Source organism: Grampus griseus (assembly GCF_964374135.1).
Source record: "Grampus griseus genome assembly, chromosome: 1".
NCBI classification, from domain to species: domain Eukaryota; kingdom Metazoa; phylum Chordata; class Mammalia; order Artiodactyla; family Delphinidae; genus Grampus; species Grampus griseus.
The window spans coordinates 41547069-41574447 of NC_139017.1; the positions used below are offsets into that span (position 1 = coordinate 41547069).

A 27379-nucleotide genomic window follows, 5' to 3' on the forward strand; every position below is an offset into this window, starting at 1 on the left:
ATTTTGGGAATAATGGTACCCATCTCTGCATTCATAGGTTTTCAGGGAGGATTAAATTAGATGATCAACATAAGGCACTTTGTGCCCGCACAAGTAGGAGCACAATAAATGTTGCTTCTTCCTTTATAATCTTACAGGATCTTTCACGAACGTCACTTCATTGTTTTCACCAGAGCCTGAGCTCCTCTATGGCGTCACAGTGGACGGTAAGTTCCCCCTGTGGGCTGCCTCCTCTTGGAGTCACTGTCTAGTGAGCCTCCAAGCAACCCAGAACCCAGGGCTGGGCCCCTCCTCACTGTAGCCACACCTTGCGGTGGGCTCCAGCCCCGGACTCCCCTAGCAACCCCTGCTTGTCCCGTACTGGAACAGAGGAGCCCTGAGAGGGAGAGACCACCTTAACCCTTTGGAGGGAGTGGCTTGAGAGGGAGAGACCACCTTAACCGCAGATCAGCATCCAGGTATTAGCCAGAGGGAAGAAAGTCTGGCTATGAGAGAACTTCTGAGAATTGATTGAGTCAATTTTCAGAAAAGGCCCTGAGGGAGAGATAACCTCAGGGAAAGGCCAAAGCGACTTTCTCTTCTTCTTGGGCCTTTCTTGGGGGAGGTCTCTTTCTGACAAGAGGTGGTAACCACCTTGCTTTGGTGCCACCAGGCAAGATCACAATGAGAGGACAGAATTCACCCAGAAAGCAGGGTGTGGTAGCAGTCTTGAAGGGTGTCTGCCTTGCCCCCAGCCTGCATGCTGTACTCCAGCAGAGGTTCTCAAAGCATGGTCCCTGGGCTAGCAGCATCAGCATCACCTAGGAACACATGAGAAGTGCAAGTTCTCCGTCCTGCCCCAGACCTGCTCAGTCAGAAACTGGGGGAAGATGGGGAGAGGAGAGGAAGTCTGGATTCCTCTTTCCCAGGCCCTCTCTGAGGACTGGCTAAGTTCCTGCCGGACATTCTTATCTCCACTTCTTTTGTTTGCTTGAGTTGATTTCAGCAGATTTCTGAACTAAAGAGTTTTGAGTAATAAAGCAGGGGTCATTCAAAGAAAAACAGTAAGAGAAGCAAAGCTTTGAGGTGCCTATGCCCCCTGCTTCAGCATCCCCCGCTTTGGGTGCCCCAAAGCCGCTGATCAGGAAGCCTGGTCGTGACAAGTGCCCGCTGTCCCTTCTTTCTGGGCAGAGAGACAGACCATGCCAAAGTGGTTTGTCCCTCAGAATTCTGCCCAACGAAAAAATCAGGTATGGGCACAAATACTTATGTACAAAGATGTTCATCTCAGTATTATTTATACAGGACAAAATGGAAGGGTGGAACAACCCAAATAGCCAAGAGTGGAGGTCGAACCAATTATGGCATGTCCATATAACAGAATATTATGCAGCCACAGAAAATGATGTTTTTATAAAACACTTGGTGTCAAGGGGGAAATGGTATCAAATAATGTTAAGTGATAAAAGATGAATACAAAACAGTATGTACAGACTAAACCCATATACATGCATAGAAAAAAATCTAGAGGTAAACACAGAATGTTAACGGTGGTTATCATCTCTGGGTAATAGTATCATAGAGTCTTTTTATTTTTTTCTTTATACTATTTGGTATTTTCCAATTTTCCACAGTGAACATGTATTACTTTTACAAATAGGAGAAAACGCAATGACAGTGTGTGAACTTGGTTGGCCATTTTACTCCTGCAAGTCTCCGTTTCTTAAACCTCCGTGGCACCTGCCTAGGAACCCTCACCCTGCCTCCCGCACCCAGGGGAGAGAGTGTGATTATTGGCAGCTCCTCCCTGACAAAATATATTCTTCTTTAATCTCCACTTTCACCGTAGTGTTTATCAAGAATCAGATGGATCTAAGAGCTGTTTCATTTCTTTCCCATCCTCTGACCACCTTACTTTGGTGACAGCAGTGACTAGCTATGTTGTCATAACTGGAACAGGCTCAGATGTGACCATGCCAGGCCCAGACTGCAAACAGATCTGGCAGAAAAGGAAAACAAGCAAGGCACGAGTGGGCCATTAATGCACAGGGGAAATGGAAAGAGGTTCAGCTGTGCCACTGGGGCTGGTCTGAGTCGGCCACGGGCAGCTCTGCCATGGTGCCCTGAGGACCGAGCAAGCTCTGGCAGCCAGTGATTCTTGGAGGTCAGCTGGCCCAGCCATAGGCAGATTCAGGCAACCAGAAAATAACACAACAGCCCAGTACAACACCTTGCATATAGGGGATACTCAAATATCTGTTGAGTGGAGGAATAAATGAAACTTCATCACAGACTCGGGTGATCAAGACCCTCCATCAGAGGATGCCCTCAGGGCCAGGGGTCTGGGCACAGACAAGCTTGCAGGGAAAGGGGGCTGGGGAGAGAGCTCGGCTGTGTATAGAGAAATGGTGCCGGTGGGGAAAGCAGGAGCCTTAGAATCCAACCGAGATTTGAATCCCACCTCTATCACTAAGCGACTGGGTAATCCAGGGCAGTTTACCTAACCTTCCTGGCCTCACTTCTTCGCTGGCTACCTGGGGATAATTCTCCCCACCCTGAAGGACTGTTTTTGGATGTTTCCATGAGATAATGGAAGGCATGTGAAGGACTGTTACAGGTGTGCTCCCGTGGCTCAGCCTGAGAGCAGATTAAGGCAGGAACTCTCCTGTGCTCCAGGAGACATGGGCTCTCCAGGAACATGGGCAGGTCGCTGGCACCAGGCACCGGATCTAATTGGCCACAGAGTCCACAGCCTCTGCACTGCCTGGTTCAGAGGCTGGCCAGGTCCAGGCCTGGAGAAGGATCCAGCAATGCGCTGGGGAAGAGGGATGCTGAGAAGCTGGGAAATGAAGAGGGGGCTGGCTTCTGAGGCCAAAAGAGTAGGAAACAAGAGTAAGGTGAGGGCGTGGGCACCCAGCAGGATCCTCAGGCAGAGGATATAAATTTGGTTTACTCTTTCTCAAGGGTAGATTTTGAATCTCGTTTACTTGAGGTGACGTGTCTCCATGAGGAATTTGTACAGCTCTTTGTTGGGTGTGCTTAAAGGCCACTCAGACCTCCTCCTAGACACATGCTGTTTTCAGAATGGCTTCCTAATGTCATAGCAAAGACCTGAGGCAGGTTGTCTTCAGAGATGAGAGGTACTTACCCCCACACACGCAGTCCTTCTTCTCACACCCACTGGCCCTTCTTCCCAGAGCTTTCTTGTTGCCAAGTCCTGCCCTCACATCTCTGGGTTTATCCTTACTTGTAAAGCACACTGTATTTCATTGTTACCTGGCTAATCCACCAACCCTGTCCTACCTGCATCTTGGGCAAGATAGGACGACACAGCACTTCCCACTCTCTCGTGGCTGCCTTCTGACATAGCCTGTACCAGACCATGAGCTTCCTCAGCGTGGGGGTCGTGTCTTATTGTCTGTCTGCCCTTTGCAGTTTTTAGCGCAGTGCCTGTTGCACAGCAAGCGCTCGACATCGGCTGGGTGAAATAAAGAGCGAAGGGGTGTAGCAGACACTGTGGATCGGCTGCCCAAAAGCCTTTCTCGACCTTCTCCCCTTGGTTTCTTCTACTGAGGGGTTGGAAACAAAATGCATACTCAATTTTCCTAGCTACCCTTACAGCAAGGGGTGGCCATATGAAACAGTTCTGGCCAACGAGATGTAAGTGCATGTCTTCAAGGAAAGCTTTCTCTCCAGAATAAGAGGCAAACCTCTCTAAGAGAAAGCTTTTGATCCTTTTGCCCTTCTCTTTTCTTCCTACCTGGAATGCAGCCATGATGCCTGGAGGCACAGTAGCTATCTTGCAACCTTGAGGCAACAAGCAATAGTCAGAAGGGCCAAGTGAAAAAGAATGAAGTATTATGATTCCTGATGGCATCACTGATGACACTGATGATTATTGCTAGGCTGACCAACCTCATGGTTTGTTTGGGACTGAGGGGTATCTAGAGATGCAGGACTTTTGATGCTAAAACAGGAATGGTCCTGGACAAATCTGGACTTTGGTCACTTATCCTATTCTATCCTAGCCCTGGACTGCTTATTTACAGAGACTTTTTATTATATAGTGAGAAAAATAGGCCCTATTTACCTCAGACATTGTAGTCAAGTTTTTCTGTTATTTGTAGTCAAAAGCATTCCAGTGGATGCACGTGAAAGTTGGTATTTCTAAGATTCAACAAACAAACATGTACAGAGTTGCAGGTCATTAAGTGCTAGCTGCCTTCACAGAGGTTATCTCAGTTGAGTTTCATTATGATTCTTCATGGTAGGTTTTGTTATACCCACTTTACAGATGAAAAAACTGAGGCACCCAGAAGTTTAGCCCACCTGGAATCCAAGTCCTGTACATTAATGCAATGCCCTTTTCCCCCATAGCCACTCTGGCTCATTTTCTTTTAACTCAATATGTGATCACTTAATGTTATTCTACGAGTGGGCATCATTCTTTTTGAATGAAGGAAGTCACTGTGAGTTGCAGTATTGCCTTCTCTTTATGGTTTATTTCTGGATAAGTCAAAAAATCCTGGTGATTCGGCTTGTTTCTCCATCATTACCGTTAATGAATAAGAGAGAATTGGTTTGCATAGATTTAAAGAAGTTTTTAAAACTATTCTTGAATGATTCAAAAGGTACAAAGGGGGGTGTAGTAAAAAGTCTCCTTTCCACCCCTGTTGCTTTATAGATGAATATTAGCAAAATTTCCATCAGTTTTAAATTGATGGTTTTGAATGTGGACCATAATGAATAGTCCCTTAAATTTGTATTCAGCTTTTGAGATTACAGAATACTTTCAAAGGCACAGTCTCGTTTTCTCTTTCCAGCTGAGTGGGGAAGTTTTTTTTAGACTCCATTCACAGTCACAGCTCTTGGCAGATCTTCGTCCCCACCCAAACACCTGCCCTTCCCTATTCCCAGAGGCCAGGACTTCCCTCTGGGTCCCTTGCCCCTTTTGTAGGCTATCTGTCTATGACCAAGGCCACACCCTGGCTGGTGCTGAGGCTGTTGGGGCCTCCTGGGTACAACCATAGGCTCTTTATGTGTTCTTTGTATCACTCACTGCACCTGGAAGAGGCCTCTCCCAGAAGATGCTCTGAAAATGCTGTTGGTGGGCCCGCCGACTGGCCAACCTGCTCTTGCACATGTGTAGCCTATGAAATACCCTCTTCAATCAGCATACCTGACTTATTTTCTCTGACAGTTTGCATATTTATTTATAGCTTGCCCCTTATTAAAAGTGATGCTTGGGGCTTCCCTGGTGGCGCAGTGGTTGAGAGTCCGCCTGCCGATGCAGGGGACGCGGGTTCGTACCCCAGGCCAGGAAGATCCCACATGCCGCGGAGCGGCTGGGCCCGTGAGCCATGGCCGCTGAGCCTGCGCGTCCGGAGTCTGTGCTCCACAACAGGAGAGGCCACAACAATAAGAGGGCTGCGTACCGCAAAAAAAAAAAAAAAAAAAAGTGATGCTTATGAGGAGTCTGTAATATCATGGGAAGATGTTATTACATTAACTGAAAAAACATAATATATCTATATCTATGTATACCTACATCTATATATATCATATAATTAAGGCTCTCATTACAAAGTCTACGTATAGAACAATTTCTGGAAATAACTCAATATTTCCTCCCTCTCAGCTCAACTGTACCTCTTCCCCCAAATTTCCTCATCTCAGTTGGGATCCGCCAGTTCCCAAGCCAGGCTCCTTAGCGTTCTCATCCTCGACTCCTTTGCCTCTACCCCCATGACCAGCACAACTGGCCACCTGTCAATCACAGCTGTCACTAAGTCCTGTCCATTCTCCTCCTTAGCTCTCCCAAATTTCTCTGCTTTTCTCCACCCCCACAGCAGCCTCCCGAGTTCAGCCCTCACCATCTCATACCCAAGTTTTGGAAACATCCTTAAAACTAGGCTCCTGCCTTCTAAATCTTTCTCTACCTTGATCCATTCTCCACATTTCAGTCGGGGTCCTTTTTCTTTAAAAAAAGAAAAGAGTTTTGCAACACCCCCCGCTTACAGGTCTGATTGTATCCCATCGTCCTCAGGAAACTGCTGAATTCCCTTCACAGTCTGGCTCCGGCTCCCTTCTCCAGCCCCTCGCTTGCCTTTCCAGACGCTGCCCACCGCCCACTAGCTGTTTCTGAACCCCTCGCCTCCAGGTCCCGCACGGCTGCTCTGTACGCTGTGCACCCTCCCCTGGGCTGACTTCTGCTGATGCCTCAGGTCTCAGCCTCACCAACTTTCAAGAAATAAGGTTAAGACAGAAAAAGTCAACCAAGTTAGCTGAATAATGATCCTGGGTTTTCCTCGTGATGTATATAATGACCCAGTCAATCCATCAACCATTCATTCATCGAAGAATCATTAATTCTGCTCAGATTTATTAGACATAATACATCTAATGGCCCAGGGCACCACTGGTTCTAGATGTCAGCCCATATGTCTCTTTCTGCAGGTTCGTTCATTCAGTCAATCTGCATTTCCATCTTTCATTTGTATTTACTCAACAGATGGCCATGAAAAAATGAACAGAAGGGTCCTCAAGGGTCATGATGGGGAGGAGAACACAGGCTTACAAACACATCATCATGCAGCATGGTCAGTGCCATGAAGAGGAAGGCAAAGCACTGCAGGAGATCAGAGACAGTCTCACAGCAGAAGTAAGGCTAAATTGACAGATGTTAACAGGAAGATAGGGCATGAGAGATCAGCAGACAAGGAATCAAGAGAGGGAGGTTCTTTCCAGAAGAGGAAATAGCAGGTACAAGGCTTAGAGATTCATTAAAACCTGGCTCTACCAGGACCCGAGTAATGTGTGCAGGATGACTAGGGTGCTGGGAAACATCCATCCCCTACATCCTGCCTGCTGCTGGCACCTCATCCTCCATCAGAATGGAAACACTTTCTCCTTCCTCCTTCTCCAAGTCCTATCCATTCTCAGCCCACTCAAGACCTACTTCCTTCATGAAGAAGCCTCGTTGGACTATGAACCAAAAAGATAGGCATTTAATTCCATTCTGTTTTGTACATTGCCCTTTAAAGATTTCATAACAAATCTCAGCTTCCTACCAAACTGTAAAGTCCTTGAAGAGAGGGACTATGATTTATACTTATTCTTAAATGCCTCTGGGCATGCAGGCAAGAAACCTAGAGCTTCTCTGTGAAAGCTCATTGAAGCAACCTTCCAGGCCTGCAAAGGCAGCCGGAACCTCAAGCAGTTACTGGTGAGTCTCTTAATACGTACCTTCCGTCATCATCTGCTGTGATATCGATTATAGGCTTGTGCTGAGGGCTGATTAGATGCCATTAGCCTGCTTTTATGATTCTTGGAGAAGAGGCAAGTAATGATGCTACCAGGAATTTAGGGGGATTCCCATTAGAAGTCCCTAGTTCTAATCATCCTTTGAATTTACTGTTAATTAACTTCTCACCCATGGGAAGTAAAAAGTGTCATCTGTGAAGCCCTGAACTTGTAGATAGAAGAACCAGGTCTTTTTGTTCCGTCTCTACCATGTATCAGCCTTGTGACCTTTGACAAGTCACCTATGCAATTTTTAACCTCAGTTTCCCCCATCTTTAAAATGGGAATAATAATACCTCACAGGGTTATAACTGCTCTCACAGGGCTATTGTAAAGATTAATTGTGGTAATAGATGTGAACTTGATTGGTAATCTGTCATTTAAAAATCAGAAAGCACTATTATCTTTATTATAAATGAAAATTCTCTTCCCTCTGTTTCATTCTCAGCATTCACAATCCAGACACAATCTCTCCACAGGGAAGTAAGTGAACTGTACTGATTTTTAAAAATATTTATTCGTTGATTTATTTGTTTGGCTGCACTGAGTCTTAGTTGTGGCGCACGGGCCTTAGAGTGCACGAGCTCAGTAGTTGCAGTGCACGCGCTCTCATAGTAGTCACAGCGCACAGGCTCCAGAGTGTGCGGGCTTGGTAGTTGCGGCACGCAGGCTCTCTAGTTGTGGCACACGGGCTCTAGAGCATGCGAACCCAGTAGTTGCAGTGTGTAGTCTTAGTTGCCGCACGGTATGTGGGATCTTAGTTCCCTGACCAGGGATCGAACTTGCATCCCTTGCATTGGAAGGCAGATTCTTAACCACTGGACCACGAGGGAATTCCCTGAACTGTACTGATTTTAAGGAGAGAGTGTGTCTTTCATCTCGTATCTAGGAGATCTACTGTAACAACCTTCTCAGGCCACCATAGATGTTGGGATAGTTGGGTCTGCCTTACTTGGGGTTGTAGGTCCTCAGGGTAGGCATGCTGCACACCATGTGAGCTGCCCTATCACGCTCAGACCACAGTGGAATGGCACCCACTAAGGAAGCTGCCCAGGCTCAGCTCTTGGAACATTAGTTTTTCCCAGGGAGAATTCTCTATTCCAGGCTATCCTCTTCCGAAAGAGAGTTCTGCTTAGATTTTTCAGGGAATGTGGTTAAGAAATACAAACAACAAAAGTGGGCCCCAAACCTAAGACCCTAAATGAGAAGGGGAGGAGGGGACTCTGGAGGGAGAGACAGTCACGTCTACACAGCCGGCACTAATCTAACCAGTAATCAGAGGCCTGGACTCAAAGCCTATCTCTGATACAGACTGGCTGTGTGACTTTGGGAAACTCACCCAACCTCTCTGAGTCTCTAAAATTATACCCTGTAAAATGAGCATAGTAATGCCTATCTTTTGGTGTTTTTTTTTTTTTTTTTTAAGCCCCTATGGATTGAGTTTTTACCCATAATTTTCTATTAATTTCCTTTTGGTGTTATTTAAGGATTAAATTTGTATGAGTTTTACCAAATGGAAAGTGCTGTGTGACTACGAGTTGACTATAAATTTATCTGCCTAAAGGAATCATTCACAATAACCCAAATGAATTGTGTGTCTCTAGGCCTCCATGAGGTTGTCCGTTAAGGGGCTTTAAATGCGACTCTAAGAACCACCTCAAGGTCTGAAAAGGCATCTCTTGCAGATGAGGGGCATGCCATGAAAGCCAGTTGGTTTCCACAAGAAGCCGAAGGCCACCCCTGGCTGCCTTTGTTCCCTGTACACAGCCCCTCCCTGGAAGAGCACCGTTGCATCCCCTCATGCCTACCTGTACTCCATGCTTCATGGTTCCTAAGGCCCTTCCGCTTTTTCATTCTTCCAATAAACCTGTTAGGTTAGCAGAGCAGATACACCCTCTCTTCGCCCACATGCACTTTTTATGGATCACTTGCCTGAGGCCACAGAGCTCAAAAGGATAGCTCCTCTGCAGCCTGGAACCCCCAGGTTGGAGGGTCAGCTGGAATTTGAACCCAGGTTTCTAACAGCCTTGCTGCCCATAGCCCAAGCCATGAGCCCAAGTTTAACAAAAGCCCTATGGGCCGCAGTCTTGAGGGTAAACAGACCCCCTCCATTAACATAGAGTTCCTTGGCAACCCTGGCTAGACCTGGGCACCTGCTTCCACCCATGGGTTTTTATTTTCTTGCATTTGTTTCCCAGGGAACCAGTAGGCGCTTGCTCTCCCTGCTTTGGTCCTTTCTCCCCGAGTGTAATTGGGAGCGCCCTGCTGGCCTTGCGCTATGATGAATGGGCTTCCTCAGGCAAGCGGGCAGTGACTGAAGCCCTGCCAGCATATGGGCCCTCCTCTGCAGCACCACACTCAGATGCGATTAGCTCCGAGCGTCACAGTGCTTGGCAACAGTTCCGGGAGGCAGCGAGGCCTTTGTTCAGGCCACTGTCCTGTCAACTGGCTACAGTTCATTTGGCTGCCAGCCTCTTGGCCTTTTGCATCATCCTGGCCTGCTCCCTCCTCCCTCAGCTAGTGGTTAGTCCATCATCCCAGATTTTTCAGGAAAGATTTGGGGTGTGCCTGTGAAGTTCCTGTGCCTTCCCCTAAAGCAGCTTTGGAATTATCTAGACCATGAGCAAATGCTGCATGGTTTAGGAGGGCGGCTCCTGGGACTTCTCCTGTTTGCCGGTGCAGAGGAGGAAGGACCAAGCGTGGCAGAATTTGGCCGAGCGCCAGGCACTTGGATCTGTACAGCCAGTGTTGGTGGGCGTGGGGGGTGCTCGGCGTTTGTTGCTTCAACATGTTTTAGTGGAGCACGTACTATGCGCCTGGCACGTTCTAGACCCTGGGGATAAAGCAGTGAGCAATGCAGATGAAAATCCCTGCCTTACGGGGCCAACATTCTGAGGTGGGAAGGGGAGTGAGGAGAAGAGACAGACAAATAAACTTAAAAATAGCTATGTGAGGCGCTTCCCTGGCGGTCCAGTGGTTAAGAGTCAGCACTCCCAATGCAGGGGATACGGGTTCAATCCCTGGTGGGGGAGCAAAGATCCCACGTGCCAGGCCACGCAGCCAAGTTAAATGAATGAATGAATGAATGAATGAATGGCTCTGTTAAAGGTTGCTATGGAGAAAATTAAAACAGGCAAGAACCTGGCCGTAGGGGACCCTCTTCCCAGCACCCACACAGTGCGTCCCTGACTCTGATCTGTCCAGCTCGTCAGGGCTGGGTCTGAGTCCCACACCTTCCAACTGCAGCTGATGGGGGCTGCTAGGATGGGAAGCGCTCCTAGAATAACCCGCCAATCCTGCCGGCAGGAGTTATGCCCCAGGAGGCAGACTCCACCCAGTGCAACTCCCTCCACCCAACCCTGCCAGGATGTCCTCTTCTGCTATATTTTCTCCTCCTCTCTCCCCCAAATACTGACTATCTGAACCCAGCCATTCAGACCTGCATAGTCCAGTGCAGGGACTAGTGGGGAGACCAACTAGCAAACAGACCACGATAGTACAGAATGCTGCGAGATCTGGCAGGGCCTGTGTAGGGTCTCTGGGAGCCCTGAGGCGGGGCTGGGGCAGAGTTTTCTGTAGGGGGCTGTTCTGTGTATTGTAGCACGGTCGACAGCATCCCAGGCCTCGACCTGCCACATGCCAGTACCACCCTGCCCCCAAATCAGGACAACAAAAATATCTCCAGACATTGCCAAATGTTCCCTTTTGCAAATTGCCCTTCACTTGAGAACCACTAGTTTAACTCAACGTCACTCAACTTATTTGACCAAGAAGCACCTTTTATTTTGGGGAACATCTGTTAACACTGCACGTGACTGTGTTATTCCGAACACTCCGGGAAGTGCAGCCCAGGGGAGGGTGCACAGCATACAGAGCAGCCGTGCGGGATCTGGAGGTGAGGCGTTCAGAAACAGCTAGTGGGTGGTGGGCAGCGTTTCCCAGTTACTTCCCTACCGCAGAGTCAGGGACTTGGGATCTGGGCCCTGGGTGGCCCTCTGGCCATACCCCGCACCACATCGGTCTCTACTTTTTACTTCAGTAAAGCCCAACAGTTGGCAGCTGCCTGTATGCACTCTGCATTTTATGCCCTGGGCCTTTGCTTGGGCTGCTCCCACTGCCTAGAGTGCCCTCCCCACCTGTTCTTGCCTGGCTCACTGAGTCATTCTTCAGGATTCCACTTGGGCGTCACCTCCTGCAGGAAGCCTCCCCTGATGCCCAGACAGGACTGAGGACCCACTTTGCTCATGAACTCCCTCCTCTGAGACCTGAGACAGGACCTGTGGTCCTCTAGTCCTCCAGCCCTATAGTGTTGGTTGTTTGGGGTTATGGGCCCACTTCTCCCACTTGACCTTCAAGACAGAGGCTCTGTTTTCATCTCCAGAACCTGGCAAAGAGTCTAGCACAGAGTAGATGCTCCATAGATGGCAAAATGAATTGACAAGTAAACAGAGCACAGAGATGGATGAGATACAGAGAGTGAGGACAAGAGAACACAGGCTTGGAGGAGGGTCAGAGCCAAGGGGCAATCATCCTTCTACAGCAGAAGGGGCAAATGATGAAGTGGCCTGCCCCTCATTCCTCTTTCCTTCAGGCTAAACACTTCAACTGCCTTAACCTTTCATCCCGCATCCACCTCACTTCCCAGCCCTCTAATCATCTTTGTCGTTCACATTCCTCCGTGCCTTCTCTGCACTTTCCAAAGGCCACTTTTGTGTTTAATGTGACGTGTTCAGAGCAGCAGGAATACGAGCCTGTTTCCCCGAGAGCATCACTTCCACTTAATTAGCTTGGGATTCCACAGTTCCCGAAGCCTCACCGCCACTGGCCTGGTGGCTGTGGGAGCAGCCCTGCCTCTGGGCACCAGCAAATTGTTCACACAGAGAAGTGAATGGAGAGAACTGAACTGGTGATTATGCTAATGATTTCCTTTTCTGTGTCAGCACTGCTCCACAGGGAGGCCGGGCTTCTGGGTCTAGAGGGCAGAGGTGCAGGATGTGGAGGGGGTACCAGGCCTGGAAAGACTTGGTGCTCTGAGCTGGGGGGTGGGAAGTCCACACTAGAGGAGACATCTGAGAGATGTGGCATCTTGGCGGAGTTAGTGCCCTCAGCTGTGACGGGGGCAGAATAGGGGTCCAGGGCCTTCACAGATTCAAGGCTCTCGAATCCACAGTGGTCCTGTGAAGCCGTGATGGCAGGTGGAGGGACAGTCCCTAGGTACCGGCTAGGAGCTAGAACACAGGAGCAGCGAGGAGGTCATTCCAACCCAGATCTCGTTAACTCCCAGTCCGAAGGACTTCCATTACCCCACAGCCCTTTCTCCTGGTGGACTCAGTGTCAGAGACAGAGGAGGTAGTGCTGGGGGCAGAAGCCCTTTAGCAGCCCTGATATCACATGACAGAGGCCCAGTGCGTGGCCAGCCAGCCTTAGACTCCCAGGCTGCGGCACCCTGGCCAGCCTGTCGGCCTCTCTCATTGGCAGTGGCTTCAACCAGTTGGAACCTGTGGTTTCTCCTCATGTGCCTTCTGTCCAACCTGCCTGTGCCGCCCGCCTCGTCTCGCCACACGGCAGCTGCCTCGGGAGCCACGTGGACCCCTCACCCTTTAACAGCCCAGCAAATTCCGGCCACATTGACTGCTGTTCATCACTGGGGCTGGCTGGTGTTCGTCAATCAGACCATCATCGGTCAGTCAGTCCGTCAGTCAACAAATGTCTGTTGAGGGCCAGGCACTGTTCTGGGTGATGGAGATACAGAGGAGAATGAGGCAGAGCTCCTGCTCTCGGGGAGCTTGTTCCCATCCTCAAGGAGTGGGGTGGGGACAGTTTAGTGCAGGGAGAGGCAGAGGACCCTGTGGGCTCCAGGACCTGCCTCGCTCTTTAATGAAGTCCAGCTCCACTGCAGACACTCAGAGGTAGCTTTTAGGTGGGCGATCCTGAGCAGGCTGCTGCCTGGGCTAATGCCCCCTGGTTCCCCCAGGATGCATGGAAGCAGCAGGAGATGCCTCTCACTCACACGCACACCCACACACACACATACACTCTCACACACAAGCTCAAGTATGCTTAGTAAGAGGCCTGGGGGTTCCTGAAGGGACACAGGGTCTACCAGTTCCGCCCCTGGTGGTGGGTTGAGGTCATTTAGCCTGGAAGTGGTTTCCAAAATTGACTGCTCTGGCCAAACTTCATGCCACATTGATGGGAGGCACCAGGTGGAGAGATGAACAACACAACTGGACACCCAGGTGCAGGATGGGACGAGTGACCTGAGCCCTCTGGGCCTCATTTTCCTCTGTGAAGTAGGGACTGCACTAAGCCTGCCTCACAGGAGGGTGTGTGTGGATTAAAGATGCACAAAGTTAGCATGGAGGGCACATGGCAAGGGCTCAGTAAATGGCAGCTCAGTTGCCTCCCTGCCCCCTCCAAAAGAAGCCTTCTCTCTGCCTTCTCGTTCACACCTCCTTGGCAACTGTCCAGGGTCCCAAGAGTGTGCTGCCTGGGAAGAATTCAGTTACAGAAATACTAGGCCACATCCGGAACTTCCCTGCTGGCAGCTGGTCCTGGATCCTGTGCCTCCCCTGGGAGCGCTGTGCTGCGTGTTGCTGGCTCTGTCACGCCCCTGGTGGTGGCCTCGGGGAAGTCACCCAGACTCGCCCAGCCTCAGTTTCCACCCGGTCAGCTAGGGATAAGAGTATCTCCCTCAAATGCTAGTTGAGAGTATGAAGTAATACAGTGTAGGAGTGGCCACCTTTCTTTATTCTGAAGAAAGCATGAGAGGACAGAGCACCAAAGGAGAGGACAGCAGGAAGCCAAGTGGAGGAGCCAGGAGCTGAGGGGGGCACGTGGGGCCCGACCAGAGTCAGCACAGAATCCTAGCAGCCGCACGCGGGAGCTCTCACTGCCTGCTGGCGCTGTGCTCAAAGCTCTGTACCCACCGTGCCTCACCGAATCCTTACAAAAGCCTCATGGGTTAAGTATTATCCCATTTCACAGATGGAGAAATGAGAGGCTAGAGAGGTTAAGGAAGCTGCCTAAGATTGCTCAGCTTGGAACAGGCAGAGCCAGGATTCAACCCCATCTGTCTACCACCACGGTGCCTCCACAGTGCTGCCAGCTCGGGTGAGGGGCAGGGTCTGTCCCAGCTGGGCCTGGAGACCCTGAGTCACTGCATCCCTCATCTGTGAAGTGGGTGTGAGCATTCCAGCTCTGAATGGAATGTGTGACATTGACTTGAGGGTCCTTGCCCCTCTCTAGCCCTGAGAGGGAAGCACTTTGTAAACAGGGGATTACCTATTGGCCCTGCCGCCTTGAGCCAGATCTCTTGTCCTGCCAAATTGTTGGAATGGTTCAGTGACAAGTGTGTTCTTAGGAAGAAATTTATGATGCCTTTTTCAGAGTGAGTCACCGAATCCCTGTGGTGAGAGGCACGGGGGGAAGGGCCTTCTGCAGAGATAGGCTAACTCGCCCTGGGCCTGGCTGCCTCCTCAGGCCCACCTGAGGGTGAGTGCTGTCCAGTGAGGGTGAGGGCAGGGGGGAAAGGGAGGAAGCCTCCAGCTGGGGAAAGTGGATGCCTCGCAGTGGATTTGTATAGATCTCAAAGGGCTCCAGAATTCACTTTCTGCCTGCCACCGAATTTCCTAGGGTGCTTCTGAGTCAGGCTCCGGGTCACTCCCCGAGTCCTTTCCAAGGCTTTTGCATAACCCTCCCAAAACAAGGTCAGCCAAAGAATATTTCACAGTTTGGGTGAATCCTCTTCTCTCTACCTTTGAATCACAAAAGAGGAAGGTGATACAAATTTAAACTTAAGAGAGAGGAAGATTTAGCTTAGGTGTTGCAGTTCTGTTGGGATTGTTTTTTTTCTCTTAAAAACTATACACTGCCATGTTCATGAGGAAAGCTCCAGCCTTAAAAGTTGACTCTTTCGGTCATAAATGTGACTATGTTAGAAGGGCTAGTATGAGAAAATGTCTGTTGAAGAATAGCAGGTAATCTCCTTAGATGTCACTGAAGGTCACCTGACAAGGCCGACCCTCCCCTGTCTGCTCCTGGGTGCAGCGTGAGGACTTCTTTGATGTACCCAAACCCACAGGTTAGGATGGAGCACACACACAGGGCTCAGGATACTTGGTCTGCAGACGTTGAAATGCCCATAGCATGGACACTGTGAAAACCAGCTCCCTTCACTGGTGGTCACTTGTCTAGTCATCCATATTTTGCAAACAGCTAAAGGTCAGGATGCAAAAGCAGACTGCTGGGCAGCAAAAATTGGAGTCCATAGTGTCGTTCACTGTGAAGCTCACCCCCTCTCCAACAGGAGAGCCCATCTGGCTTTTTCAGGTACTGTTGACTCCTACTTTAATCGTAATTCTAACATGATAAACACTTCTATTTCTCAACCCAAACCACATTAGAAGGGTATAAGTTCGAAGGACAGAAGAGCCTCTAGAGCTGAGATGTTCAGTATTTTGAGGGTTAATGACCTCTCTGAGACTCTAAACTGTGAACTCTAGCCCCAGAAAGATGCTTTCACATCCAGTGTGTTCTGTGCAGTACCAGGTGGTTCTTAGCCCCTGAGGCTCAACCATAAAACCCAGATTAAGAACCCCAGCTGTAGAGACTGGCACACCTGTGAGCTGACCGCTCGGACCTTGGAGAGCAGACCCAATGACTCTAACCCTGCTGCCTGTCCCCCGCCTGATGGAGCAGACGCTGCCATCCCTGACAGGTGGTGGTGGTCCTCACAGTGGCCCTGTCAGAGCCCAGGTGTGCTTGACGCACCCACCTAAGCAAGCAGGGGTGCACGTAAAACACTTGCTGAGCGTGTCTGATGTGTCAGGCGCTCTTCTAGGTGCTTTATCTGTTTTAATTCATTGAACCCTTGCAACAGCCCTGGAAGTTATTTCTGTAAAACCCTGGACTTAAACTCTTTTTCTCAAACTCCATCTCTAGTGGTTAAATCATTAGAAATGTAATATTTTTCCAGAAAAATCACTTACTGATACTATTGGACGCTTGCTTTGTATCAAACACTGTGCTAAGTATGGATTTTACATGTGTTAATTTATTTATTTTACATTTTTATGGATAAGGAAATTGAGGCTCAGAGAGTCTAAGTAATGTGCCTAAGGTAATAGGGCTGTAAGTAGTGGAACTGGGATTTGATCCAAGTTTCTCCATTTCTAAACCCTTCGATAGGAGTTATTGTGCTCTACTCCTCTCTCCATTGTGGGGTTATGGTCTGTATACTCACAACTACCTAGAACGATGGAGGTTTCGTTAGCAAAGTTCTGAAAAGAGTGTTTAGGACAGTTCCTTCAATGGATCTATCGGGGCCTAGCATTAATTTGCCCACTGCTCACCCATGCTGTATAATCTGCCAGTCCAGGACACAGACCCTGGTGGTGTGGGGTAATACAAAGAGCAAGGAAGACTTCCAGTTAAACATGGAGGCTTGATCTCCTGCATTTATTTTCTCTCCCTCTATCATAGATTTTTTTTTTTGTAAAGATGACTGCAACAATTTTTCTTATTCTTGCATACATACCCCTTTACAGTGCAACTTTGCCACTCTTCCCATCAAGAAAAAAGGTCTTGAATCTGGGTTGACTTGCTTTGACTGATAGAATTCAGTGGAAGTGATACTGCATGACTTCTGAGGCTCGGCCTTAGGATATCTTGCAGCTTCTGCCTTGAATCTTTTGGAACATTGCCCTGAGATCATGTCTTAAGGAAGCTAGTCTAGTTTATTGGAAGATGAGGGGCCAGTGGAGGAGAACCGAGGCATCCCTGTCAACAGGCAGCAGCAGCCACCAGGCTTATGAACGGTCCAGCTTGTATTTTCCAGCCCAACCAACTGCTAACTGAATGCAGCTGCATGAGCGAGCCCAGGTGAAACCATCAGAGGAACCACCCAATTAACCCACAGCATAATGAAAAGTAGTAAATTATTGTTGTTATAAGCCACTAAGTTTTGGGGTGATTTGTTACAATGATCATGGATAACTGATACAGCCCTCCTAAATTCTACGTCATTCACCTCTTTCCCCAAATAGCCACTAATAGTGGAATTCCAAAGACTTTAAGCCAAAAGGCTGAAGAGAAGAGAGAAGACCATTGCAGGGGAAAGACTTCCAAACGCTTTTCAGATGGGCATGTGGGTAGAGGAGCAGTCTCTGAGTGGAGCTGGGAAAGTCAGAGTCCACATGTGTACAAGAGAGGAAAATGATGAGAAGTGGACCAAGGAGCCCCACAGAGTCTGCGAGGGTTGGGTGCTAAGAGGTACCAGGTACCACAGAAAACAGGAGTGAGGCCCAGGGCTCAGAAATGCAAGCACCACCCCCTCCTGGTCTCTTTTTCCATGCAAGAGACCAAAAGCCATTATCTGGAGAAGATGACTTGGATATGCTCTGGACTCCAGGACTAGTCACAGCAGAGGGTGACAGTGAGGTAGGAGCTTGAAAACTGGGAGAGTAATCAAAAACTAAGTAAATTATGGCCCCTTAGACTCTCTGCCTGCTCCCAGGACACCAGCAGCTAAGTGTCACTTCCCTTCCAGGCAGACGATGGAAGATTCTTCTCTGGATAGATTGAATTCTTCATCACCCCCATCCTCTGTTCCTAGGAAAGGATCTCCACAAAATGTTACTTGAGGTTTCCCAGTAAAACAGCCTTCTAGCCATCTGGTCACCCTACTGTGAAGTCTACTAGACTATAGGCTTGCCTTGCTCTTTAATATGGAGGGTCATCAGACATTTGAAATGAAAGAGAGGTCAAAACAAACAGAAAAGAAGGAAACAACATACAGCAAGCCGAAAAACCTTAAAATAACTTTTTAGAAGAACCTATAAAGTAGTAACCTCAGGAAAATATGACATAAAAATAGAACTCCATGAGAAAGGAACAGAAAAGAAAGAGTTCTTGAAAAATTTAAATATGATAACTAAAGTAAAAAAAAAAAAATCTCAACAGAAGGTGCCCAGCACAGTAAGCAATAAACCAGTTCACCCCAGAAGCACATCAGTATCAAATTTTAGAACACAAAGGATAAAGAGAACATCATGAAAGCCCCAGAAAGAAAAAAAACCCTAACAGACAAAGGAATGGGAATTAGAAGGGCATCAAACTTCTCTCCAGATACACTGGATAGAGCGTAATGGGAAAATGCCCTCAAAATTCTGAAGGAAAATTATTTCAACCAGGATTTTATATTCAGCCAAATGATCAATCAAATGTGACGGGAAAGTAAAGACACTTTTAGACATGCAGGACTCAAAACCTGGGCTCATCATGAAAGAGGAAGCCCATGGCATCCAGGAACAGGGGCTCCAGCAAAGGAAAGGGCAGAGGGAAGTCTCAGGACCAAGAGCAAGGAGCCAGCCCAGCCTGAGCAGTGGAACCAGCACGGGGAAGGGAAGTTTCCGGGCCAAGGGACACAGGGCAAGGACTGGCAGATTATACAGCATGGGTGAGCAGTGGGCAAATTATTGCTAGGCCCCGATAGATCCATTGAAGGAATTGGGGGAAATTGTTATACGTAGAAGAAACTAAGAAGTGGGAAAAGGGTGGGGGATTATTTTTGAAAAAATGCATGAGAAAAGGTATTTAGGTGGATATTTTGAAATCTAGAGTAAAAAGCAGAAAAAAGGAAGCTACTGAGTTGGAAGTGGTTGCCTCTGGGGAGCAGGGCACAGGAGTAGAGAGGGTTGAACTATGGGCCACTGGCTTTCACCATGCCTTTTAGCCCTATTTGATGTTTAACTATGGGAATAGGTCACTTTAATCAAAGAAACATACATTTTTATGGAGAAATAAAGAGCATGGGCTCTAGAGTCCAATTACCTGGGTTCAGATCTCTCTTACTCTCTTACTGATGGCAGGGCCTGGGTTGAGCCAGTGGCTCCTTATCTACCTTGTTTACAAGGTAGATAAGTTTCCTTATCCACCTTGTAAAACTGAGGTGAGGGTTAAACATAATTTCTGTAAAGGGCCTGGCACAGAATGTATGATCAATAAATCATAGCCATTATGATTTTTAAGACTTCTGAGAAATTCCATGGTAGAATGAAAGCAAACTCCACCGCCCCATGTTTGGGAGGAGCTGAGAAAACCTGGATAAATGTCACCTTTGCATTTGCTAGTATGTTCTCCAGCTGTTGTAAAGCTGCAGACATTCTGCGGGCTCCCACCCCATCCCCTCGCTCTCTTGGTCATTAGTGTCGTCACAGTCCCCTTCCAGAGTGGCTTAGGAGAAGCTGGGCATGCGGCAGAGAGTGGCTTTTCACATGAAGGCCCGATTCATTCCCAGGGGCTGCTTGCAGGTTTTCCTTCTGAAGCAGTCGTCCCACACAGCAAGTTGCCTCCATGGGAGGGATCCAAAAGCAGCTCCAGGTAGGGACATTGGTGCAGGGCAGGCAGAAGGCAGCTCCAGGCTCAGCTGGGGGCGGGGAGCACGTGGGCATCAGGCAGAAAAGTCCAGTGCCTGACCTGCCAGGGTCCTGGGCTCAGAGCCACCACACTAATCTGGTGCCCCACCCAACTAAGGGGGCCTCCAAGGAGGGCCTGGGGCTGCGTTTGCTCACCCCCTGGCCTAAATATATACACATACTTATTTAAACAAACATATTGAATGGGGAGAAGTCTGGAGAGAGAGAGGTACCCTAAGATGTTAACCAGAATTCTCTCTAAATGGTGGCATTTGCAGTGATTTTCATTTCTTCTTACTCATCTGTATGTTTCAATTCTGGTAAAATGATCATACATTCCCTTTGTAGTTTTAATTAATAATAATGACAATAAAGAACAAGGTGATGAATCCCTGAAAAGGGAGTGGGTACATGAGGAAGGAAAGTTCTGTGGCCCCTAAAACGCACAAATGACCTTCAGCCTGAGAGACTTGGTAACAACAGGGAAAACGCCAGCCCCCTGCCAGCCAGTGTTCCGAGAACTCAGAGACCCCCGCTTTGGGAGGGGTGCAAATGGGTGGTGGCGGGGCAGAATGACAGAAAACAGCTAAAGCCTCAATAACCCCTAACGCACGCAAGGTGCTGCTCTACGCTCGAACTCACTTAATCCTCACAGTGACCTCTTGAGGTAGGGTCACTTGTCATCCAACCTTAGTTTTTCCTTTTCTCCTTCACAGGTCCAGCCATAAGAGTGACTTGCTGTCTCCCATACGTGACCCTTAGTTTCCACTTCCTTGGAATTTTGTCTCCATGCCTTTGTTCAAGCTCTTTCCTCTTCCTAAACGCTTCCTCTCCTGTTTTCACACGCATAATGTCTCTCTGAGAGGGAGAGCAAGGCAGGATACTAACTCTTTCCTCAAGTAACCTCTGTCCCCTCTGAATTCTTAGAATTCTCACTTGGTAACACCATTCTGCCGGCTTCATAATTAGTGCTGCAAGTTATGTTATAGTACATCAACCCAGGTGCTCGGAAGAGGCATACAGAGTGGGGCAAGACGTGGTCCCGGCCCTGAGGGGCTTTCTGCCAGCCTAGGGGGAAGATACCAACACAGCCAAGTACCCACAATAGAGAAAGGCCTTTAGACTAAGTGCTAGGGAGAGGAAGAGGGTCTGGGTTCTGCAGGGAGGCCTCCCAGAGGAGGTCAAGTGAACCAAAGGGGCCTTGAAAGGTGCCTGGGATTCCAGCAGGTGGAGAGGGAGAGGAAGGGGCCCCAGCGAGGGAGGCAGGAGGGGTGATGCTGTGCTGTAGTTTAGGGAGCGTGAACTGGTAAGGGCAGGGTTCCTGCTGGCTCATCTTTGCCTCCCCAGAACAGTTCCTGGCCACAGGACACGTCTCTCCTGGCCCATGGTGAGTGTCACAGGGCCAGCCACAGTGAGCATCAGAGACACCAGGCTGATGCACTGCCCTGGGAAGAGCCTCCCCGCCATCTCACCAGGTAGTGCCCATAGTGTGTAGGCAGAGAATATCTATAAATGAGTGGTGGGCAGCCCATGAAAGGACTCCTGGGCCTGCTCCCAACTGTCCGGGCCCTCTGTGAGCTGCAGCAAGGCACTTCTCCTCTCTGGTCCTTTGTTTCCCCAGCTGTCAGGTGAGATGACCTTGAAGGTACAGGCATCCTGTGGCAAGGGGATGAAGCCCATCGGCCATGGAGCCAGGACGCCTGGGCACAAATCTCCAGCTTCCTGAGTGACATCAGTAAGTAAATCTCTCTAAGCCTCAGTTTCCTGCGTTGTAAAAGGGACAGTAATACTGCAAAACCTAATCAGAACATCATACGTAGGATCCCAAGAATTCCACTGCACAAAACTTGGAGTCTCATTACAGTGAGGATTAAGGAAAGATGGGACACTTGGAGCTAATCGCATTGTGTCTGTTCAATCATTATGAGGTGTTATAGTAGGATTCTTGTGGATTAAATGTGTGTGTATATATATATATGTATATATATGTATATACAGTATATTAAAAACACACAGTACATGTGCAATGGAAGTGACTAGCAGTAGTAGAACAAGAGCGCCCCAGCTGGCTGAGTGCGGGCTCTCTGAGAGAGGAATAGTGGGCTGGCTGGGAGCACGTCAGGGTCAGACGCTGGCAGGGCTGCTGAGCCTGCACTCCCTGAGGCCAGGAATCCTGACAGCCTGGCTGCTTCCAGGGCTGGTTTCGCTCTTCCCAAGGTTAGATCCTAGAAATCCTGGGGAAAACTCTGACTGGGACATTACCTCTGGGCAGGCAAGAAATGTTTTTCAAGTTCCCATGAGATAACTGGAGGACAGAGATGTCAATTAGAAACCACTCTCCCCTTTTTTGTTAAAAATACTCAGAATCGTGTGCATTGTTAGTATCCCAAGCACTTATCCCCCTGTTAGCATCTATCACAAGAGAGAAGTTAAGCTCTTTTTCCACAGAAGGAAAGCAGTGTCAGAATAAAGCCAGCTCCTACCTCTCCAGCCCTGGCCCTGGCCGTCCCCCCTCCCTGGGCGGGGACTGCAGAAGGCTTGCTGCAGGGGGGCAGGGCTGCCAGCCTCCCCACTCCCTACCCCTCACTGTGACGAGCTACCTCAGGCTATCGCAGATGCCCCATGCCAGGGGCAGCTCAAGTAGGAGCCTGGATCCCACGTGCATCCTGGACAAGAGCTAGGAAAGGGTTTCCTGCTGCGATCTGGGCACAGCTCCATTCTGCATCTTATAAGCACAGGTATCAGAGTGGGAGAGGACCCTTGAGAGCCTCCCCTTTTACTAAATGAGCTAAAGCCTAGAGAGAGGTTGCCATGCCTCCCTGGCTCTCTGTACCCTTTGCTGGTCCCTTCTCACCTCCCAAGCTCTAAATGTTGGTGTGCCCTGGAGCTCAGAGCTTGGATCCCCCCACACCATCTCACAGACCTCACCCAGGCCTGCAGCTTTATGTACCATATGTATGTGCCTGCTGACAACTCTCAAATGTACATCTCCATTCCAGACTCTATTCTGACCTCGAGATTCATACATTCAACTGCCCACTCAGCTTCTCCACTGGGATGTCTAATAGGCACCTCGCTCCTCATGGGTCCAAAACTGACTTCCTGATCTTTTCTCCTCCCATAGTCTTCTCCATTTGAGTTCATGACAGCTCCATCATTGCTCAGGCCAAAAACCTTGGAGTCACTCTTGGCTTCTGTTTCTCTCATACTCACGCCCAATCCATCAGCAAACCCTTCCACATACATGTAGATCCTGATCACTTCTCCCCATCTCTCCCTCACCCTGCTCCAAGCCACCATCAGTCCTGCCTTGTTTGCAGTAGTCTCCTTAATGGTCTCCCTGCCTCCACCCTTGTGTCCTGTATAGTCTGTTGTGAACCATCCCAGGAGGCAGACTATCCTGTGAAGATAGAGGTCAGCTGAGGTTTCCCCTCAGCGCAATGCCCTCCAGGGGTGCCCCATCTCATCCAGAGCAGTGGTCCATCTTATCTTTCCATCTACACTCGTAGGATTCACTGCCCGCTCACTCCACTCCAGCCCCACTGGCCTCAAACCCACCAGGCGTTCTCCCACCTGAGGCCTTGGTGTGTGCAGCTCCTCTGCTTGGGACTCTTCCCCCAGGTTTCCATGTGCTCACTGCCTCCCGTCCTGGGCACAGCCTCGTTCCTGTCTGTATGCAAATGCCACCTTTTCGGTGAGGTCTTCCCCAGCCTGATTAGTTACAATTGCACCCCCTCCAATTTCTGTCCCCACTTTTTACTTTCTTTTTCTCCATGACGCTTATCACCGTCAAACATACTATAAACTTTATTTATTTTGTTTATTATTTATCTCCTCTAATGGGAATGTAAGTCCCCTAAGGTTAGAGATTTTTATCAGGCACACAGTAAGTGCTCAACAACTGTTTGTTAACTGAGCGAATGAACAGGAATCAATGGTTCTGGTGTGTCTGCATCAGCTTTTCCCATGAGGACCATTGCACTTAGCCGATGAATGGAAGAGCAAGAAAACACCTAGATCATCAAGTTCAATACCTTCTTCACTTGAGGGACACTGAGATTTAGCAAGGAGGAGGATATCCCAAAACATCACAGCACATTGACTTTAGAGCTGGGGCTGGGAATGGATCCTCCTGTCTCCCAAACAGAGCCTGTCCTCTGGTCCCCCTGCCACCCACGGAGGTCACTCCCTTCTGACAGCAATTTCCAGTCTCCTGAGCTATAAAATTAGAACAAGGAACCTACAGAAAACAAGGAAATGAAGTATGGGGCAGGGGTATTTTTAGGCTCGCTGGTTTCTAAGTGCATACATATATAGAAAGGTCTATACACATGGCTATATATAGGTATTAAATCAGGAAGTAAGTTGAGTGGTGGGTTAGCTTTTCTGGGGGTGGCCGAGTGAGGCTGCTGCAACACGGACAGTTTTGAGCCAGAGCAGCTGATTCCAAGGGAACTGGCCCTGCTGAGTCATCTGGAAGCTGCATACCTCACATTGAGTGTTCAGAAAGAGTCTGAGGAGTGAGAGCCTTCTTTTTCTTCCCTTCAGTCAGCCAGAAGTACCAGTGAAACTCCAAGGCCCACCCAGCATCTTATGGTCAAAATCTCCCCAGTGCTGGCTTGCCGTCTTTGGGGGCAAATGGGGATTCTGAAGGGGGAGTTTGAGCAGTAACCTGGAGCCTCTGTGTCCCCAGTTGACCAGAGACACCTCCTGGGCTCTGGTCCCTTTGTCCACCAGGAACTTTCCAAGACTTCAGACCAGGCCTAAAAGATGAGACCTGGATTAGCATAACGCACTTCCTAATGGTCAGACGTTCTGTTTATCATGTATGGATCTCATTTTATATAACAACTTACTAGGAAGGTACTTTTAAAATTGTCTCCATTTTATCGTTGGAGAAACTGAGGCACAGTGTGGTAAGTGATGTACCCAGGTCTCTCAGCTTAAGTGGCAGACCCAAGCGGTCTAGCTCTACAGCCCATGCCCTTAGCCATCAGGCTGTGCTGCACTGGCAAGAGGGCAGGAAACCTGGGTATGTGTAGAGCATTTCTGGGGCTCTGAGATTCATGGCTGCATCCAGGTTTTGATGCTGCCGATCTTTGACTGGACTTTGAGCTAAGCAGTGAACATGTAGCAAGCACATTGGTTGCTTGTGGAAAGTGAATGGGGGCAGGCCTGTTCCTCCCACCTGGGGCAATCCAAGGGAAGTATCCTGATTCATGCTGTAGAAATAGGAGCTAGTGTCCTTTTGCAAGGCAGGAAAAGGACCAAGCACTAAAGCTGGGGCAGATCCCTGCCCTCATATAGCTTATGTTGTAGTTGTGGGACACGGACAATGACCACAAACAAATAAATGAGATAGTTAAGATGGTTATAAAAGCCCTAGGGGCTTCCTTGGTGACGCAGTGGTTAAGAATCCACCTGCCAAGGCAGGGGACACAGGTTCGAGCCCTGGTCTGGAAAGATCCCACACGCTGCGGAGCACCTAAGCCCGTGCGCCACAACAACTGAGCCTGCGCTCTAGAACCTGCGAGCCACAACTACTGAGCCCACGTGCTGCAACTACTGAAGCCCGCACGCCTGCAGCCCGTGCTCCGCAACAAGAGAAGCCACCACGATGAGAAGCCTGCACGCCGCAATTAAGAGTAGCCCCAGCTCGATGCAACTAGAGAAAGCCTGTGCACAGCAACGAAGGTCCAGCGCAGACAAAAATAAATAAATAAATAAAATTGTAATAATAATTTAAAAAAGCCCTAAACAAAATAAAACAAGGTAATGGAATGGTTATGGGTTCAGCTGTGTTCCCCCAAAAGTTATGTGTTGAAGTCCTAAGCCCCAGAATATGACTTTATTTCGAGATAGGGTCTTTACTTAGGTAATTGATTTAAACTGAGATCATTAGGGGGGGCTCTAATCCAGCATGACTGGTATCCTTATAAAAAGGGAAAATGTAGAGACAGGTACCCAGGGAGAACACCATGTGAAGTTGAAGAGAGATCAGAGTGATGCATCCACAAGCCAAGAACACCAAAGGTTGCCACATGCCACTAGAAACTAGGAAAGAGGCATGGAACGAGTTCTCCCCACAGCCCCCAGAAGGAACCAGCCCTGCTGGCCCCGTGATCTTGGAAACTTCTAGCCTCCAGAACTGTGAGACAATAAACCTCTGTTGTTTAAGCTACCAGTCTGTGGTGCTTTGTTATGGAAGCCCTGACAAACTAACACACAGACAAAGAGTGTCTGGGGGAGAAGAGGATTAATTTAGCTAACAGATTGGGTTAGGTCTATCCGAGGAGGTGACAACTGGGCTGAAGCCTCAGTATTGACAAGGAGATGCTCATGTGAAGATACACACCTCAGACATGGAAACTAACTTGGCATATCTGTGGGAGAGACGGAAGGCCCATGTGGCTGGAGCAGGGTGAGTGAGGGCAGAGAGGTTCAAGGAGAGGGAAGATAGGATAGAACCTTCGTGGAACGTGCTGGGAATTGGCATTTTACACTAATTGCAATGGAAAACCACTGGAGGGAGTGACGTGAGACCCGACTTTCCCCTTTGAAAGATCCCTCTGGCTGCTCGGTGGAAAAGAAATTTGAGGATCGGGTTAGGGGAGACCAGTTAGGAGTGTGAGGTTCACGTTCAGATGAGAAATGAGTACCCTTGGCTTAGGGCACTGGCAGAGGATGGGGGAGAAGTGGTCTGGTTGGTGATAAACTCTGGAGAACCCCAATAGGACTTGCTAGTCCTGGGATGAGAGAAAAAGAAAGGTACCTACGATGACCCCTAGGACTTTGGGCTAAGCAGCTGAAAGAGCAGTGGTGCTTCTTACGGTGGGAGTGGATAGAGTAGGGAGTTTCTTGAAGAGAAACAGCCAGTCAGCTCCCACCCAAGTAAGATTTATAAGATGAGGCCAAAACAAAGATTAACGTGGCATAGTCCCTGTCCTAGAACTCGGAGCCTGAAGGAGGCAGACACATAAACAAATAATACCAACACACCGTGTGAAGTAGCTGGCAACACACAGCTACAGGAGTGACTCTGGGGAAGTCGGACAAAAGAGGAAAAAGTTTCTGTTTTACTTTTTCAAAATAATTTCGGACTTACATAAATGTTGCAAACAGTACAAAGAATTCCCAAATACCCTTCACCTGGTTTCCCCAAATGTTAACATCCTACAAATTTACAGTACAGTCATCAAAACCAGGAAATCAGCATTAGCTACAGACCCCATTCACATTTCATCAAGTTCCCCATTCGTGTTCTTCATCTTATCCAGGAGCCAAACCAGGATCACCCATAGCACTTAGTTATCGTGTTTCTGTAGTCTCTCTGGCCTGGGATAGCACCTTCATCTACTCGTTCATGGCCTTCATACTCTTGAAGAGTACTAGCCAGTTATTATGTAGAATGTGCCTCAATTTGGGTTTGTCTGGTGTTTCCTCAGGTTGTGCATTTTGACAAGAACACCACAGAAGTGATGCTGTGCCCCTCTCAGTGCATCATATCAGGCGGCACATGAGGCTGATATGTTGTGGTACTCGTTATGTTGACTGTGATCACCCGAGTAAGGTGGGGTCTGCCAGGTTTTCCACTGTAAAGGTAGTCTTTTCCCCTTTGCTACTAATAGGCATCTTGTAGGGAACTACTTTGAGATGATGTAAGCATCCTGTTTCTCATCTTA

At 48.7% G+C, this 27379-nt stretch overlaps 1 long non-coding RNA gene across 3 annotated transcripts in view; it reads left to right on the forward strand.

Annotated features, from left to right (window-relative positions):
* LOC309831582 overlaps positions 1 to 27379 on the forward strand; it is a 78535-nt gene that overhangs the window by 43579 nt on the left and 7577 nt on the right. For all 3 annotated transcript variants that reach the window (XR_014297601.1, XR_014297602.1, XR_014297603.1), the window contains 4 exons: positions 138 to 206; positions 7730 to 7764; positions 20414 to 21172; positions 21319 to 21432. This is a non-coding gene — a long non-coding RNA (uncharacterized lncRNA). The remainder of the gene's footprint in view (positions 1 to 137; positions 207 to 7729; positions 7765 to 20413; positions 21173 to 21318; positions 21433 to 27379) is intronic.